Source organism: Odontesthes bonariensis, chromosome 21, assembly GCF_027942865.1.
Source record: "Odontesthes bonariensis isolate fOdoBon6 chromosome 21, fOdoBon6.hap1, whole genome shotgun sequence".
NCBI classification, from domain to species: Eukaryota; Metazoa; Chordata; class Actinopteri; order Atheriniformes; family Atherinopsidae; genus Odontesthes; species Odontesthes bonariensis.
In genome coordinates, this window is record NC_134526.1 from 3,942,042 (window position 1) to 3,961,920 (window position 19,879).

At 42.2% G+C, this 19,879-nt stretch overlaps 1 protein-coding gene across 10 annotated transcripts in view; it reads right to left on the reverse strand.

Annotated features, from left to right (window-relative positions):
- Positions 1–19,879, reverse strand: part of LOC142372105 (RNA binding protein fox-1 homolog 3-like) — a 616,940-nt gene that overhangs the window by 141,044 nt on the left and 456,017 nt on the right. The gene's annotated exons all lie outside the window — the stretch shown is intronic.

Consider the following 19,879-nt stretch of genomic DNA (forward strand, 5'->3'; position numbering starts at 1 on the left):
ATTTGAAGAGGTTTTTAAGCTAATTTCAAGATCACTTTTATCTCAAAAGTCCTAAATATCACATCTTATTTCAAGAAATCTTGACAAGCCGATTTTCACTAGTTCCACTGGCAGATTTATTTGCTTATTTCAAGCAAAAACCTCTTTTATTTGTTGTTTTTTTACTTATTTTTGGAGGGGCTTTTTTTCCAGTGCTGGAGTCCGGCCATTGAGGTTTACTGTGTGTAGTACATCACTGCAACATGGAATGTTGAGGGTTTTACTCAGAAAAGCAGGAAACAAACAACACAAGATGTAAACAACACTGAGTTTAATGTAGAATAAAAGATCACACTGAATTAAAAAGATATAAATGACATTTATCTGTAGATTTCTGGCTCCTCCGTAAATGAGACGCTGAATTTCCCAAAGATCTTCCAAAGTAGTGGTCTCCAGTAGTTTGGTGCAGTTTGGTGTATTTTCAATACAAAGCAGTCTGCTGGACATTAAGTTAGGTTTGCTGATATTAAACTTATTTGTAAGCAGGTTTCTGGCTGTTTAACACTAATTAAATCCACCTGGACTTTATGCGGTTCGGACCAGCGGTCCCCGACCGTTTTTTGCGCCACGGACCAGTTTAATGTCAGACGATGTGTTCGTCTTTTCCCCTTTGCAAAGACGTCTGTTTTTCACTCATTCTGCTAGCTTGTGTGTTTAATATTAGCGTTAGCGTATCACGTGACCGAGACGAGCATCTTGTCATAGATCTTATCGTAGTGGGTACAGCAGGCGCCCCATGAACAAGAGGCTATAGCTGGTCCCGGTTCGAGTCCCGCACCTTTGCTGCATGTCGTTCCCCCTCTCTCTGCCCCCTGCTTCCTGTCTCTCTAAACTGTCCTATCCATTAAAGGCATAAAAGCCCTAAAAAAATAATAATAATTTTAAAAAAAAGAGCGAATCATAGACGTATTTAACGGAGAGAATTCAGTCATTTTTCAAAATAAAACTATTGTTCACTCGGATGATAAATAAAACGGAAATAATGTGGGTTATTTATGCTTTCTGTGCGGCCCGGTACCGGCCCGGGGCCCGCTGCTTTAGAGGGTTAAACACAAGCACAGGACTCAGTTATTATAGTGCAATCAGGACTGGTCTGTTATACGTAAAGTGTACATTTTCTTTCTTTTCTGCTGCTTCTGTACGTAGAAATAGTTTTCAATCTGTTTGCATTTTGCTAGGAGGAGATATTTTAGTCTGAAAACTTTGAATCGAAGCAGCTATCCTGCGTTATAATTGCACACGTCTGAGATTGTTAACATGCTAAATGACTTGAAAAGAGGTTGAAAAATCCTTAAAGTTAGGATTCAGAGTGAGCGTGGAGCTCCCGACTTCACAGGAAGACATGTTTTCATGGGCTGCTCCTCAGAAACAGGGAGGTAATGGACTGCAGTCTGGTTAAAATTACAAACGTAAGAAGTGTGTCTGATTCATTTTTGACTTCAGGCCCTTATGAGATCAGTAATTCTTTTAACTCAGAAGTTTTTATAGGGTTGCTGCTTCAGCTCGGGCATGCGGCTGGATGCACCTTTGGTTCTGGTTACGCACTCGCCCTTACACGATACGATGAGCGTTAAATAAAACATTCGTCTTTAGGAACGGGACGGCGTGGCAGTTAATGCGCGCAGCCCGGATTCTTCTATAGGGCCGGAGCAGAACGCAGATATGTAAATGGCGCGGCCTTTAGTTTGATGGATCCACATCCACCGTGGCGTGTGGAGCTTATTGTAGCATGTATAGCATCAACCCTCCTTTATAAGTCATGTTCACTGCCACGGAGCCACGCAGTTCACCCTCGCAAAGACACTTTAAATTAGCTCGGTGCCAATGAGGGCCCTTCACAAACACAAACGCACACACACGTCCCCAGGAGTGCGATGTGCCGCGCACCGATGTCCCCTCGTATGTGATGAATGCAGCTTATGGAGCAGGCAGTGCCGAAAAACACAGGTCTCCATTGTAATTTCTGCACAAAGGAATGCTGCAAAGGCACACCAGGGGTGGAGTGAAGCAGTGCTGACAAGCAGCACATGCATTATTTAAAAACAAAAGTAAAAAATGCCCATTAAAGTGTCAGTGGTGCTTTCGGCAGTGCTGGCTTGGGCGCGGTGTGCGTATTACTGTTATTAATGGGCCAGGCGTGGGGGGCATTGCTTCGGTGTGATTGCTCTGCTGCTGTTGCTATCTGCAGTTCAACCCCCCCACCCCTCAACCCCTCACTTCAGTGTGTGTGCAGGGAAGAGAAACAGATAAGGAGCATGATACAGACAGAGAAAGAGACACCGCAAGACCCCGAGTGCACACTCAATGAGCTCCTACAGCTAATATCATTTCACATTATTGAATGCATATTAAGGCAGAGAGACCTTGTCAGAGGAATAGGAGCACCAGCGCTTATATCAAATTCTGATCCGGCTTCACGGCCACGTCTGGAAAAAAAATGCCGAGAATGTAGTCAGCATATTGAGAATAAGTGCACACCATTTTTCTTTGCAGTTTAACATCAAAGCTATACATTACCAGGACTGACACAGCAGAATGAGGTCATTGTGCATGTTGTAATTACAGCTGGGTAAACACTCTGCTTTCTGCTGCGGCACCGGGAGCACACAGAGACTCAAAGAGGATGGAAACCCATCACCTTTGAGCTGCTGTGCTAACAGTATCGGAAAATATTTAATACATCACTGAGAATAAATAAGCTGAACAAAATGATCATGGTTGTTTTGATCAATTTCAGAGTGGTGTAATACTCTGAAATCAATCACCGCAGTGGGTGTAACGCACAACACAAACAGTAAAGACTCATCCCTGACCTATTCTTCTAGAACCGGTTTGTTATGGTATTATTAATGGTGTTTACATACAGCGAATAGAGCACATAATCAAATTTTTCCATATTTGCATGTAGAAAATGTCACATAAAAGAGACAGCTTAATTTTCCCCCTCACAAACTCTGCAGAACTGTGGAGCCAGTGGGCTTTTATTTATTTATTTATTTATTTACTCTTGGTTATTAAAAATGCATTCAGCTCTGCGCGTTCGTACCGCTGGAGCATCTGTATTTTTCTCCCATTTAATAAAATCGAGTGCAACCGGTGACATGTTGCTTAGTGCTTTGCGATGAGCGGTTGATAACGCTTCTTTTGGCTGTTAATCCTGCCTTTTTTTATGGCCCTTCTCAGCAGTTGGGTGTTCTCTCATCTGCAGACTTGACAGCATTGAGCCCAGCCTCTGATTAATTATTAATTGTGTGATTAAAGTGTGTGTTGCTGCGAGTGTGTGTCTTGCAGGAAGGGGTGGAGGAATGCAACCTGCAGTGCACACTTTGCATTATCTACAACTTAAGAGTTTTTTTTTTATTTCTCGTATTTCAGAGCAGGACGTTTAAGCTGCAGGCATCAAATTATTTACTCCCCAAAAGACCGGACATGTACGATAACTGCAGCAGCAGAAGAAGGAAAGGAGAAGGTATTGTTTTATTAAGTGAGTGATGTCTAGTTGAGTCTGGTTCAATTTTCTACTGGCTGCAAGTCAAGACTTCTCCTCCTATTTCAGTGCAGACATGTATGGAGGCTTCGCTCCAGCTGTATTTCAGGGCTGAATTATTCCAAATGCCGAGATTCGAGCTAAAAGCTTCAACGTTTTTTTACAAACTGTTCTACAGAAGACGGCTTTAACGCACACATGGATGCGCACTTGTGAAAGTGGAGTCGTTGCAAGTATTTATTACGTCTGCATCACGTATGCAATCAAGAAAATGCAGCACACCCAATACATCAGACATGGTGCATCGATTGCTGCAAGTCTCGATCTTACAGCGTCTGCATCTGAGTCTGAGAAGCACTCTGAAAGATTCCCTCCAGTTTGTTTCAAATAAACATTGTTGCACCTTCAGATCTGCCTGCAGTGGAAATAAAAAGGCATCTGAAAACACTCTGGAGCCAAAGAAATGATACTTCTTTAACTGCACTACGGACCAAAAACAGCTGGAAACAATGAGAGGAAGGTTTTTACCACAATTATTGTTTATCACTTGGATTTAATTCATCTGAAAAACAGTCGATTCACCTGGAAATACAGTCCAGCAATGAGTGGATATTAATGATGACTCATTACTCAACAGTTGTCACCTACTTTGTTAATTAGGAGGACTTTTTAGGACAGAGAAAACAGCTGTTTACCGTAATGATTAAACACGGTGTTAAAGGGATAGTTTGCCTCTTTTAACATGAAGCTGTATGACATCCCATATCAGCAACATCATTTATGAACATCTTCTTACCCCCTGCTGCGTCCTGTGAGCAGAGTTCAACAGAGTAATACATTTGCATCACAAAATGGTTCTCCAGGAAAAAGTCAGACCTCACAATCGCTTGGCCCTATTTTCTCTCCCTTCGTATCACTGCCTGCTGTGTAGACCGAAGTGCAGACCGAGCAGCAAACGAGGAGTGGAACGGAGCCGGAAGGCGAACAATCAATCAACGACTTTCATAGACGTCGCGAGATTGGGTCGTCTAACGTAGCGACGCCTACTAATAGGGAGGTGAACTGCCTTGCGTATCCGACATCCCGACGGAGAACTTCGAAAGGTTTAAAGTCTCTGCGTGACCACGGAGTCGGGTTGACGAATAGCGACGGAGAAGCATACCGAGGCCTTAACAGGCGCGGCTGTCGGCAGCAGGCAGTGATACGAAGGGAGAGAAAATAGGGCCAAGCGATTGTGAGGTCTGACTTTTTCTTGGAGAACCATTTTCTGATGCAAATGTATTACTCTGTTGAACGCATATTGTTTTGAGAAGCAAAACGCTTTATTTTTTAAACCCCAGCTTCATGTCAAAAGAGGCAAACTATCCCTAATGGAATTATGACCGACATATTTGAGCCGTCGTTGTGGCGGTAGTCATTTAAAGGTGCGTTTGTGTAGCGCCCCCAGCTGCTTGCTCTCCAGCCGGCTCTCTCGGCTCTGCTGTTGGAGGTTTTAAGCATTCCAGCTCATTTCTAGCAAAGAGGCACATTGCTGCAATGCAATAAGGGAAAACAACACTTTTAATAATTCAGGCCCTGAGACCGTGAGGGGGGGGTGGTGATAGGGGGGCTGGGTGGAGGAAAGACGTCTTAAAGTACCGCAGAATGGCTCATTTAGCTCCTGCTACGCATTATTAAAGTTGTATCGAATCCCCCCACCCCCACCCCCAACCCCCCGGGTCTTTCCCAAAGTTTTTTTTTTTCTTCATTTTCCTTTCCTCTTTCCCCTGAAGCCTGCGAGGTAACCAATAACAGCTACCAACATTTATAAATGACAGAGTATCCTGCACCTTAGAGGGGAGGTAAACAATGGTGTAGCTCTTAATCTCTCTTTCTCCCTGTCCTCCCCGTTCACTAGTCCTCCGGACCGAAATTTGTCAGTGCTTTATCCTGTTTGAGCCGTAATACAGAGCCCTCGCTGTCCAGATTATTTTCTGCCTGAGCTGAGCCCACAATGCATAAAAAATGTGGGGAATGAACCTTGTATGGAATCAAATTGAGTAATAAAATTGTGCTCACTGTGGCACTGATGGACGCATGATGGTACCGTTAAGGACGTGTTCAGAGGTACCGTAAATTGCCTCCGAGCCTGATGGCAGTTTCCAGAGTAAAGACAGTGAGCATGAATAAAACACACAGGCACCAGTAAAAATAAGAGCAAGTTTGAAGCAAGATGGGCTTTTTTTGGGATGATGGTAAAGGGGAAGTTCGGGTTTTATTAAACCTGGACCTTATTTCTGGCATAAAATACATTAATCTACTCACCGATAACGGTTTGGTGAAAGTCGGCGTCCTTCGGAAGATATTTAGAGACAATACAGCTTCTAAATAAGGCATTATCTGTCTTTATTTCACCAATACTTTAAGACCAATGAATCAGAGCTACCGTGTTGTAGTTATTGGGGGCTATCGGGGGGCACAGCTCCGGTAAGGACGTCCATCGTACTCAAAGTCGTCGTCAAAATCTGATAAATATTCTGCCATGTTGCACAAAACTAGCAGCAGCAAACTCTAGGGCTGTGTTCGAAACCGCATACTACATACTGCATACTACATACTGCATACTACATACTTCCATACTGCATACTGATCGATCAGACAGTATGCAGAGCGTTTACCCACAATGCATTTCGCTCCTGCCCGAGCCGAAATCATCCGGCCTGAAGCTGATTTCCCTTAAGCTCTAAACTCTGTAAACTTTAGCAACATTTGAAACATTTTCAGGTGAGAAAGTAGTCGTTTAGATCCCCAACGTGTTGAAAACCTGACAAAATACCGGCTGTTTACAATTTTGTTCCCACGAATTCGGCGCTACTAAAGCTAGCCGCAGTGAGCAACGCACTTCCGGTTATTTTCACCAAAATAAAATACCCGTTGCCTTTTATCATAGGGAAAGCCATTACCATACAATTGGTGCTTTTGTTTTGAAAACAGGAAGTGCACCTACCCTCGTTGCAGCTAGCTTGAAACTGTCGTTTTGACAGGAAATGACGATCGGCGACGTCACGTTACGTTGCATCTTGGGTAGTTTGAGTATGAGTAGTAACCTCATGATGCATACCCAACATTTCGGCGAATCTAGTATGCATCCGGGAACTTCTCGCTTACTCAAACTCGCTTACTAACTCAAAAAGTTAGTATGAGTAGTAGGAGAAGTATGCAGTTTTGAACACAGCCTATGTGAAGTTAACCGACTGACTGGCGCGCGTTGATGACATCATCCCAGTAGACGGGTGTGTAGAAAGTTTCCTATAAGCCCCCCCATAACAACAACACGGCAGCTCTGAGCTAACAGTGCAATAGTATGTGTTTATTCATTCATTGGTCTTAAAGTATCGGTGAAATTAAGACAGATAATGCCTTATTTAGAGGCTGTGTTGTCTCTGCCTTGTTCTCTCCCGTTATATGGATATACGCCGATCTCCAGTGATCTAAATATCTTCAGAAGGACGTCAACTTTCACCAAACTGTTATCGGTGAGTAGATGTATTTCATGCCAGAAATAAGGTCCAGGTTTAAAAAAAACTAACTTCCCCTTTAACTCCTTTACTTTATGTCCAAAACTGCAACTTTATGCTTAAAAAACATCTTAATCCTCCCTGACTGAGCTTTATGATGTTTATATGGGTTCAATTATTTAAAGCTGCCACTAATTCTTTGTTTTGTAACTGCATCATTCAGTCAAATTGAAATATTTCTGGTATTTTGTGTATTTTTTCTTAAGAAATATTCGGGCATCTACGGACGTTTTTGGAGCTCGACCTGGTTGCAAATATAAAAAAGGAAAAAATGCAGATTTCAGCGCTCATTTCGCCTGTTTTTATGTTCTCACTGAAACCGTAAACCAGCATTTGATAAATCCTCTCAGATCTTCTCTCGGGCTCAGAACAAGAAGCTGTTTTTCTTTGTGAAAACTTGACATTTCGGCGATTCTCTGCAACATTTTCAGTCGGCAGCAACAAATTAGAATAATTGTAATTTATGATTACTGCTTACATTGCAGCATACAATGAAAAAAGTAAAAGCCTATTAAAGTGTCCATTTAGGATATATACACCATAAACTGCTGCAGAGGTCTTAAATCAGAGGCCGCCGCGCTGGAAGAGTGACGGCAGGAGGTCAGAAAGATGAAGATTGTGTTATGACTGGCTGACATCTCGGCTTTTCATGAGAAATCATTGTGACAGTCAGTGTTGTTCACCTACAATACGATGGATATCAAACAGTCACATGACTAATTGTCGTATATGACGCCGTTTGTCTACAGAAGACCCGGAAGGTGACTTGGACATGGTTGGCGTGACCTCACTTAAGCCTTTTGCATTTGGTTATTTAGAGCCAGAAGTGCCCAAAAAACAACACTGGGTAGGATTGTCCTTCTTAGGCTTAAGACTCTATCCTTGTCTCACCATCAATTACATCCAAAAACACACAACAACTGAAAACTTATGGCCGTTAAATAGCCGTTAGCCGACTACCCATCAGCCTTTTATACTGGCAATTCATAATAAACTCTCCTTTGATGAAACATTTGAGACATTAAATGCTAAAACTTAACGATGACGATAGATACGATGAACACAAAACTAAAAGTAGAACAACATGGCCCCAACCTCGGTCCGTCATGTGCAAAGGATTGTGGGTGCTTTGAAGACAAAACAGCGGATACACAGAAGCAACCTTGAAATCTCACTGAATAAAAGGACCAAGTCCTTCAAAGGATCCTTGACATCCAAACGGTCCTTCAGAGAGATTTTATGAAGAGGAATCCAGACGTTAAGGACCCTTCTAGGACTCTGAGAAGCTCCTCGTATTTACACTGAAGGCATTAGCTAATACTAGCTTGGTTAACCTGCATAAAGTGAGCCTGTAGTTCCAGCCAAAATATTAGCGGTTCGGCTCTGTAAAACAGCACATGAGGAAGTTTTTTTCCTTTATTTTTAATATACAGTCTGTAACATCGGGTGCTCTTCATTATGCTAACTAATGCTTCCTCCTGCCCTCTCTCTCCTGGGGATTTTCCAATCCCTTAAATTTACATCGAAGAAATGAGGAGACAGGAAGCCTCCGACGGAGCCGAGAGCAAAGAAACACAGGAAACGCAGTTTTTTTTTGGTCTCTTATGTCTCTTCCTCGCATCTCTCTGTCACATCTTGCTTGGAGGATCTTAGATTCAAGGAACACGAGTGGAAAAAGCAAAGAAACACATCAGCTATCAAACCAAGCAGACGTGAAGTGTTATTCTTTGCTTGGCATCCTAATTGTTCACAAACAGGCCAGCTGTTTCCTCTATTCCGACTTATTTTGGGAGGAAATCTCTTACGTTTCCTTTACGATTTCAACCAGTTACAGAAGCTCGATGTCCAGGTGGAACCTTTATAGGTCCTTATGATTGATATGAAGGCATTTTAACTGAAATAAAGCCAAAGGAATGGAAAAAACAACACGATTAAAGGTGGAAAGGAAGCTAAACCTAAAGCACGACCTAGCTTGTAGCCTGTAAGCACCCCAAAGGGATACACGGTTCATATGAGGACGATTAACACTAGCATGCATGCAGGACCGGCCCAGCTGAAACAACATAACACAGAAACTTTACACTGCAAACATTTGTTTCCTGCTGTATTAATGTATAAATTCTTGCATATTTAAGCTTTAAAAGGTGAATTTGGTGGATATTAACAGTGAATTTGATGAGGAATTCAAATCCAACATTTTTTTTTTTTTAAGTACAGTAGAAGGTAAAAGAATGAAATGAAAATGCTTTTTGTAGAAGAATTTTGTTACCCAGTTGACCTACATTTTATTTCTACAACCTCGTCACACTTTAATGGCCTAAAAGCCATTCCAGATACGTCCCCCCCCACCCCCTGACAGAATTGCAGTAAGAGGCAGACACGCCTCTTTCTCTTTTTTTCTTTTTTAGGCACTTTTAAATTCACAAAATCTGACAGCTCCTGCTTCAGTGGGTTCAACCACCAAAGTATATCTGTGCACCTTCATAAACACAGTTTGATGAGGTGCCTCGTACTTCAAAGCAATACCAGTGCAGCCAGCTAGTCATCCAGCCAGCCTGAACGTCAGACAAACCAGTCAGTCAGCTGCTTTGTCTCCCGCCGAGTGTCAGAGTCTGACGTTCTGCTGCCATCTAAGCTGACTAAACACAGACCCCGTTTTCTTCAAAGCGATGCAAATTAGCCACGTTGCTAAGTGGATTCTTCTCCTTTTCTGTTGCAGAGCCGCAGGCTCGATTAGGCCTAATTTCTATCTGCTGAATGTATACACACTTGCATACAGCCGAGGCACTCTGCTGCATTACCGCCCGCGGGGGGGTGGGAGGGGGGGTGGTTTCTTGGTGGTCTTCTCATAACACAGCCTCTGCTTTAATAGATCAGTTGTTGAATTTAAAGCGAACATTTTTCCGCCGTAATGAAATTAAAAGGGGCTAAAAATAGAGGTGCGAGGAAGCTAATAAAGATCAAACACAGCTCAGACACAGCGGCTGTAATCTCTGACCGTAAAGAACATGACTGCTCTTTGATTGCATTATGTACACTTCATGGCTGAAAGTCTGGCGTGATTTTTTTTTTTCATCATCGGGAGCCTAATGAAGGGGAAGCCTGATGCTGCTGCATATAATATTCTACACCAGTGGTCCGAAGAGATCAACAAAGGGTCACAAGTAGCAGATGAGCTACTTCTAAGGCAGTCAGATTTACAGTTTTGTAACACCAAATCCCCTTTTTTTGGGGAGGGGGTGTTAAAAGCTTGTTTCTTTTATGCATCTCTGAAGATGCCCGTATATAAAACAGGGTGAAAGGGCGTTTTAAATAATCTTTGCAGGCTGTTTTTCTTTGAAATATTTCAAGGAAGATTTAGATAATTTGGAGGGAAACGCATCCTGCTGCAGATGTTGTGTTTGACTATTATTATTGCCCCCTCTGACCTGCTTATTCTTCTACAAATGTTCATTTTTAGTCCATTGTTGTGTGATAACAGCTGATGGAGCTGCTGCCTGCTCATGCCAGGATGTTTAATCGGTTAAAAAAATAAATAAATAAATACTTTCAGGATTCGCTAAGGAGGCGCTGTGATGTTTGCTCCAGAAGTGAGTGGGCATAGATTTTTTTGAGGCAGCTGAATTTGTGTTTATTGGAGTTTCCTTTCTGCAGCAGCATTATTCACTGCCTAAATTAAAAAAAAAGATGTCTTACATTTTGCATTTGATATGGCTGCAACAGCCTCTGCAAAATGGAGGCGTGACAGGAAAGAGAGCAGCTTTATTCATCTATTAATTCATTTATCCGTTTTTTTAAATTTTCCAATGCCACACGAGTACTTTACCAGAATAAAACCGACAAGAATTTGTATTTTGAGTTTTCTAACGCCGATATATGTTTTAGGGGAGGAAAGATTAAAACGATATGGATCAAACGACTAGATTTTTAATGCTAAAACTATAATTGAAAATATATGAAGGCAAAGGAGTGAGAAACTAGCAGATACCAACCCTAACCTTGAGGTTTACCTGCAGCTTTATCTTGTCAGAGACGGTCTGCACCACTACAACACCAGTAATCCACTGAGATGGTGCATTCTCCACCCATTTTTACAGCACATCAGCTGGCCCCACTCGCCAGATTCTTGCCAATCCAGTCCACAACTTCCCCCAACAAACACTGTCGTGAACAGATGCAACAGATTCACAGTTAAATTTGGATTCTTTAGAAAAATCCATCAAATTTAATTTGAATATTCCAGACACCTGCAATAGATGTGGGGTAGATAAGGGCGCCTTATTTCATTGCATCTGGCAATGTCCAAGAGTGAGGGAGTTTTGGGAGGAGGTTAGACTGACTGTACAACAGATTCTCTCAATTAGACTGGACCAGGAACCTCGGCTCTTTCTGCTGGCTCATAGGATTAAGCGCCATGAAAAAATGTTTATAGATATGTGTTCTCTACAAGCAAAAAGGACTATAGCCTTATCATGGAAAAACTTTGGTAAACCCGCTATCGCTGTGTGGTTTAGGGAACTAACTGCTTGTTTACCTCTCAAATACAGACAGGAGGCATTTCATAATGTTTGGGGTCGCTTCACTAATTATATGAAGGACAATGACTCTTCACATCTGATGGACGGGCCTGGAATGGTAGAGCAACTTCTGCATGACTCAGTTCTTTCTTCCCCTGCCCCCCTGGACTATACAATATGATAATATATCTTCTGTGGACTCATGATTATGTGCCTTCATAGAGGAAGCTCTCTGACCGCCATGTTTGTGTTTCAGTCTGTTGGTACTGTTGTACGGACCAAGTGTGTACTGCATGAAAATTGGACCTGACGATGTATGTTGGTACACTTCTGCATTATTTTACACTCTTGTCCGTTGTTTTTTGTTCTTGTATATCTTTTTTGAAAAGAAAATTCAATAAAGATTCTTTAAGAAGGGATCTGGCTAATTCCTGGAAGCTTATACAGCAACACACAAGATCAAGACACAGACGCTTCAGGCATTTCAAGCTACGCCTTCGACACAAGTCGATGAGATCAAAGGTAATTACAGCATCTATAAGTCGGTGCTATGATGTATAAGTTAAAGCAGTTGTGAAATATGCATTTCACAGACAAATGTGTGCCACATATCAAAGTAAAGACAAATCTTCCTGTGCCATGACGCAACTGTAACACAGTTAGAGTTGAAGGTAGCTAACCTTAGATCTGAAAAAATGGTGATTAGTGGCCGTTCGGTAAGTCGAAATGGTTCTAAACCCTAAAAAAAAACCTAAATATTGAGTTTATTTCAGGCCAAAGAATCCGAGCCAGAAAGCCCAGTTTGAGTATTTAACAATTTAACAGCTGGCGGTCAGAGTTTGTTTGTACGATAAACAAGCAGCTGCTGTAAATGACCCGATCGTCAGCTGGCCTTCCTGCAACAGTCTTATTTGTGCTGGGGATTAGAAAATTATCCTTTTTCTGGATTCCTTCAGTAGACTTTGTTGACTGAGTGTTCGTGTTCACGCTTCTCTGTCATCTTACGTAATGGGAGCTCATATTAAAGGAGAAATTCAGCCGAACCAGGAGAGAAACAGCGTTGCTTTGCATCATCTGACCGCATTACGAGCTGAAAGCATGCAGGGGTAGAGGGGCACCTGCAGCTATGACCCCTTCTTTTTCTAATGAAGACGAGTGGAGGATGCATTTTGGACTCGTCATCATCATTATAATAATTATTATTATTATTATTGGTGCAACACAAGCGTGTTGTTGGTGTTCAAAACAGAAACCCTATTTGCTGGAGTCATTTTCCTCCTTTCTTATCATTATCGCTTCATTATCATTATCGCCATTATGATTGGTCACGGCGTCTTTATCTTAATTGTCCTCAGCATCATCAGAACGTTCTGGAGCTAATGACAACCTCGAGATGTGGAACGAACGGGTGGGGGGGGGGGGGCGGTTTGTTAATGCAGAAATAAATAATGCAACTAAAAAACAAGCCATGAAAAAAGCCTGAACTGCCCATCTGGCTTGAAATCTACTGGAGACACGAGCGAGGATAGAAACCAAAAGCCGTTTTGATGTCTCAGTCTGGATGTGCGTTGCCAACAAGCGAGGGCCTCGGGATTCCATCAGACTATCGATTGTACCAACACTCCAGTCCTGCTTTACCACCCTTATAAACAAGCTCTCTGTCAAGCACACTATAGGGCAACAAATGATTTTATTTCATAGATTTTTGGATTTGACTGATGAATTATTCACTGATGTTCCACCCTTGGTGCAGAATGGGGAAGGAGGGAGGGTGTTGAAAAAGGAAAAGACAAAAGAAATGTTCAGAACGTCTCACACAACACGCTGGCCTGTGTGCGCGAACCGTTTATTCTAAAGGAGTTTTTTTCATTTATCCTCCTCTACTAACTCACATCAGCTCTGCTTTGTCAACATCAGCTGAGTGAGAACTCCCAGGGGCCGACAAATCTCCTGTAATCTGCCGGACCCCCCCCCCTCCTCCTCCATCCCTCCATCCCTCCGTGTCCGGTGCTGTTGTTTTTCTGCATCCTTCTAAGTGTTATTGAGTCTGCAAACTCTGAATAAATTGTTATCAATTTGGACGCGGTCCAGCAGCTTTGAAACGCACAGGATGGCTTCTTTTGTTGGGGCTTTTTTTTTGCCCATGTTGGTGAATTACACGAGCTTTTAGTGCCACACACTCTTGGCCCAGATGTTCGGGATAATGTGACAGTAAAACTGCAAAGAAAGATGGTTACGGGTGGTAAAAATTTCACTGTTTATATTTTGTGATGTTTTCCGCCTTTGTAAGATGTTTTACTGTGGAGGTCAATTGCTGTTTCCCCCGATTTGTTTGGAGGAGCAGGGATGAGTGTGTGTTTGTGTCTCTGGAAGGCGGCCGGCCGATGACGTGCGTTTCTGCCACATCTCCGGAGGCTGCGAGGGGATCACATCATTAATCTCGCACTGGGGAAATACTGGGCAGTGGCCGCTCATACTGGTGGAACCTGAGCGGGGTGTATAAAATATCAAAGCAGATCGATCGGTGACCTCACAGCATATCAACGCTGAGCAGGGGAGCGGGGTTAAACCCAGTCAAAGGAGGAAAACAAACACCTCAGAAAACAGAGTTGCTCATTCTCAAACCTTTTGCAGCTTCTACTCTTACAATCAGACCAGGATTGTGGAAAAGAGTCACATTTCATGGCTTTTCTGTAATCTTTTAAAGTGGTCCTGAGCAATAGTTCTCCAGCTTTCTGAAGGTCTTTCAAAGTTTTACTCATTTTCAGTCCAGAGGAATGTGTTTTTTCTTTGTTAAGCCACTTACCTCTGACCTATGAGTCATTCAGGCAGAAAAAAAGGCTCCTAACTCAAGGGATGAACCAGTGTTGTGTCCACACAGAACAGACAACTTAGCAAAGAAGCCGTTTTAAACTGGATCTTTAGGCACTTTGTTCCCAGCAGCCTGTCACAGAGACACATCATTTGTTCCCATTTCTTTAGCTGCATCTCTGAAAAACAGCTTCATAGTTTCAACTTTTTTCTACATTTACGTTTAAAACTGCTTTCAGTTACCAAAAGAGTCAAATTAATATAAGAAATTCAGTTTAAAAAAAATCCCAATCCCAAAAAAATGAATGTTAACACGTCTAAAAGTAGAAAAGTAGGAAAAAAAACAGACAATAATAAGAATTATATGTTATTCAACATCAAGAAAAGTGAATGAGATTCATTTTAAAGCTTAAAAAAGGAATATAAGATATAATCTAATGACTAATTATGGAACAATTGATATAAATGAAATGATTAAACTGTTTTATGCCACCAGAAATGAATAATCTAGAAGCTCTTTGTGGGTTTTAGACTGGAATTAAGATTTGTTCCCATTTCTTTAGCTGCATGTGTGAAAAACAGCAAAGATAACACAGTGTGACAGACAGAAAACAGGATTTCTGCAGCAACAAGGTGATTCCCAAAGAGCTGTTAGCTGAAAACTTGGCATATCTCAGCATGGTGTGCAGTGTGTCCTTAAAACATTTGAGGAAACTGGACAAGTGGAGGACAGAAGAAGAAGTGTCAGGCCTAAAGAACTATCTCCAGCAGATGAACAGGATCTGAAAGTGATGTCCTTAAGAAAGAGGAAAACATCCAGCAAAGACCTGACACAGGAGCTGAGAGATGCATCTGGACCTTCAGCTGATCCATCTGCTGTTGGCCCAAGCCTCATCAGAAATGGGCTCCATGGAAGGGTGGCTGTCAGGAAGCCGTTAAAACACAAACTCTGTTTTAACATTTTCGTTTGCACACATCCCAACATCCCATCCATTCTCCTGGCATCACATGAAGAAACGGGAGGTGGCTCAAGACTTTTGCTCATCGCTGCACGTGGTTTATTTTTTTATGTGCAACAGCAGCAGCTGGGGTGACGGTGAAATTAACTTTAATGCCATTCTCTCTTGTGTGAGAGGCTGAGGCTGAATAATGTAGCAGTGGTTGCTCACTTCCTGAAAAATCACCAAAATCACAGGGGATGACGACTGTTGCATTGCACTTGGCATTTGTGTTGTATTCAGTATCGGACCAAGGCGCTCTCAATTGCACCCCAGAGGCTGGAGCCTGCTAACTGAAGAGAAACCAGGTCAACTGATAGGGGAATTGTGCCGTTATCTTTATATGTGTGCACTGCAGATACAGTGGCACAGCGCTTGCTCACAGCTTGCAACATTTTACAAAGCAATCAGGGCCTGTTATCGATGTGCGGGTAGCAGGGCTAAACTACAGTAATCCACTCCATGTTTACTAATGAATCGCCATTTAGGGACGCAGCTCAGTCCTGTATCAGGCGGAGGGCGGGGCCAACGCTCGGGCAAATTCACATCCGAGGGAGGCTGCGTGAGGGGCGAGTGGCAGCCTCCCAGACTTGACATCCCATCATGAAGGGAGGGGGGTGGGGTGGGGGGGGGTGGTGCTGGCTGGGCGGCTTGCTGGCAATGCAGAGTCTGTTTGTTGTGCATCCATCAACCCCGGTGTCCTGCCCAGGAGCCGATCGATAGCCAACACAAAAGCTCATTGATGACAGACAGCTCTTGACAAACATATAGCATTTTTTCTGTCTAGTATAGCAATAATCTCCAAGGTCACTGCGAGTCATTCAGCGGCAGCCGGGATGCGAGGAGCTCATACCAAGTCTTCTATGTGTCTTTTTTTTTTTTTCGCACGCGGGAACAAAAAAGCTCCGATGCATTTTAAGTCGGCGCTGAAAGCTCTTGGCACATTGTTAGGCAGCCGCACACAAGGAGAATGAAAGCACACATGCCTGACAAGCGGTGAAGCTGTCATGACATGCCACTGACGGACAGCAACCCCCCCCCACCCACCCCCAAGGACATATAACTAACCAGATACTAAATACTGCAACCCAAGGCCAAATAAGTGGCCGGTGTGGGTCAGAGGGAGCGCACGTGAAAACGTTTTAGCTCCGGTTTGAGAGCTGAAATCTGAATTTTCTGTTCATATTCCAAGATTTTGGTACATCAGTGACCTCCTGACCCAGTATGAACCTTCCAGACCCCTCAGGTACATCTGGATCCGGTCTTCTATCAGTTCCCAGAGTCAGAACCAGACATGGAGAAGCTGCATTCAGCTTCTATGCCCCATATGTCTGGAACAAACTCCCAGAAAGCCTCAGATCAGCTGAAACACTCAGGCTGTGTTCGAAACCGACTTTTTTCCCGGATGCATACGAGATTTGCCGAAATGTTGGGTATGCATCATGAGGTTACTACTCATACTCAAACTACCCAAGATGCAACGTAACGTGACGTCGCCGATCGTCATTTCCTGTCAAAACGGCAGTTTCAAGCTAGCTACAACGAGGGTAGGTTCACTTCCTGTTTTCAAAACAAAAGCACCAATTGTATGGTAATGGCTTTCCCTATGATAAAAGGCAACGGGTATTTTATTTTGGTGAAAATAACCGGAAGTGCGTTGCTCACTGCAGCTAGCTTTAGTAGCGCCGAATTCGTGGGAACAAAATTGTAAACAGCCGATATTTTGTCAGGTTTTCAACACGTTGTGGATCTAAACGACTACTTTCTCGCCTGAAAATGTTTCAAATGTTGCTAAAGTTTACAGAGTTTAGAGCTTAAGAGAAATCAGCTTCAGGCCGGCTGATTTCAGCTCGGGTAGGAGCGAAATGCATTGTGGGTAAACGCTCTGCATACTGTCTGATCGAATGAGTATGTAGTATGGAAGTATGTAGTATGTAGTATGGAAGTATGTAGTATGTAGTATGGAAGTATGTAGTATGGAAGTATGTAGTATGTAGTATGGAAGTATGTAGTATGGAAGTATGTAGTATGTAGTATGGAAGTATGTAGTATGGAAGTATGTAGTATGGAAGTATGTAGTATGTAGTATGGAAGTATGTAGTATGGAAGTATGCAGTATGTAGTATGTAGTATGGAAGTATGTAGTATGGAAGTATGTAGTATGTAGTATGGAAGTATGTAGTATGTAGTATGGAAGTATGTAGTATGGAAGTATGTAGTATGTAAGTATGTAGTATGTAGTATGGAAGTATGTAGTATGGAAGTATGTAGTATGTAGTATGGAAGTATGTAGTATGTAGTATGGAAGTATGTAGTATGGACGGATGTAGTATGGAAGTATGTAGTATGTAGTATGGAAGTATGTAGTATGTAGTATGGAAGTATGTAGTATGGAAGTATGTAGTATGTAGTATGTAAGTATGTAGTATGGAAGTATGTAGTATGTAGTATGGAAGTATGTAGTATGTAGTATGGAAGTATGTAGTATGGAAGTATGTAGTATGTAGTATGGAAGTATGTAGTATGTAGTATGGAAGTATGTAGTATGGAAGTATGTAGTATGGAAATATGTAGTATGGAAATATGTAGTATGTAGTATGTAAGTATGTAGTATGTAGTATGTAAGTATGTAGTATGCGGTTTCGAACACAGCCTCAGTGTATTTAAGTCCAGGTTGAAGACCTATTTTCAGCTGCATTTGAATAAAGCTCCATATCTGAAGCTTGAGTTTCAAAACTTAATCACATTTTAACTCCTGATTTGATCCGATTCTATCTTTTGTTCTTATTTCTTTCTTTTTCCTGTATAATTTAAATCATGCTTTTTATTTCTACTGTTTTAATGCATCTCTAAAGCACTTTGAATCACCTTGTTGTTGAATTGTGCTGCACAAATAAACTCGCCTTGCCTTAGCTTTTGAAAAAGTTGGTTTGTGTGACAGCTGAGCGGTTGGACAGCCAGCACACACTCAAACTACAGGTGTGTTAGGGCACAGGCTTGGAGTTATAATAGGAGGGCCAGGCTCTTCCCCCCCCCCAGGCCATCCTGCCAGCTGGCCGGACTGAGCGTGAGTGATGCCCGACTGAGGCAGCCCCATTAGGGAAGTGCTGGTGGTGAGTGCAGGATAGCTCAGGTAATTAAAGCCAAACCAATGCAGGCAGGCGAGGCGGGGGCTCCCAGATTTATGTGGCTGAGTAATGCACATACTGAAGTCAGCTCGCCATCCAAAGGCCTCCCTCCCTTACAAACACTCTCAAGAGGCATTAGCTTCCTCACCACTCTGATGCAGCCTATTACTCTCGCCCTCTCCATCTCGGTCCTCGTTGCTCTACAGCGAGTCTCCGTCAGATAAAACCTCAACATCTTTGACAGTTAAGACTGGATTTTAGATTTTCCAAGTCCTTCCATTTTATCGGTCAGCTGCAGTCTCACGAAACCCCCTGACTCGCACATTTTGGTTTGATTCGAGTGCCACAATATATAAAAAATAGAAAATAATTAAGATCATAAAAAGAGGAATAAATTAGCAAATAAAGACAAATGAAACCGTCACTATTAGCATATTTCTAAGCTCTTTTTTACATTTGCAAATGTAATAATTTGCATAATTAATTAGATTAAAGAGGAGTAAATGTGTTTATTGCATTTATGTTTCTCTTCTTTGGTCTAAATTATTTTATCAAACTACTTAAACTTTATTTTTTGCCCAATTTTCCTGGTAAAAGTAAAAAAAGTCCCCTTGTGCACGATCAGGACGGGGGACGTATGTTTGTGGCCTGAACTAAAGCTCATTTTCTTTTAATTGGCATTATATGACGAATCACTGCACTAATTTGGATTATAATGAACAAGATTAGATTGTGATTGACTGCATCTTTGAAGCGCTTCCAGATGATATTTGCTGTAATTCATGAATAAAGCTGAACTGAAGCTAGGAAACAACAACAACAACAACAACCTGAACTCTGCTCGGCTTATTCTGCGCCCTGTCGTCAGAAAGTTGAACGTTTAAGTCCAGACGGACCCAGATGCATACAAATGACCAGAATCCTCTCAGAGAGCTCAGAAATTCGCTTTAAAACTTCTGACTTTTAACCTCTCTCAGAGCAACTCTGGACAAGGAGAAGACAAAACCTCTCATCTCAGTGAGCAGATAGGACTGACCCTGCAGCTACAGTATAATAAGAAGCACATGCACACAAATACTATGTTATAAGCCACGATTTAGAAATATCATTGTATTACATTTGGCTTTATTCTTGATATAAATAAAGATCGACTGATTGACAGATGTGACCCCTGCACGGTCTGATCTGTGGAGTTTTACGAGCTCACTGTCATCCATCGACTGGAGCACATCTTCACCCTCTTTGTCCTTCAGGAGTTTTCTTCTCTGCTTTAAGGAACTCTTCAGGGTGAAAATCCTTCATAAATTACTGAGGATTCTATATATATATATATATATATATT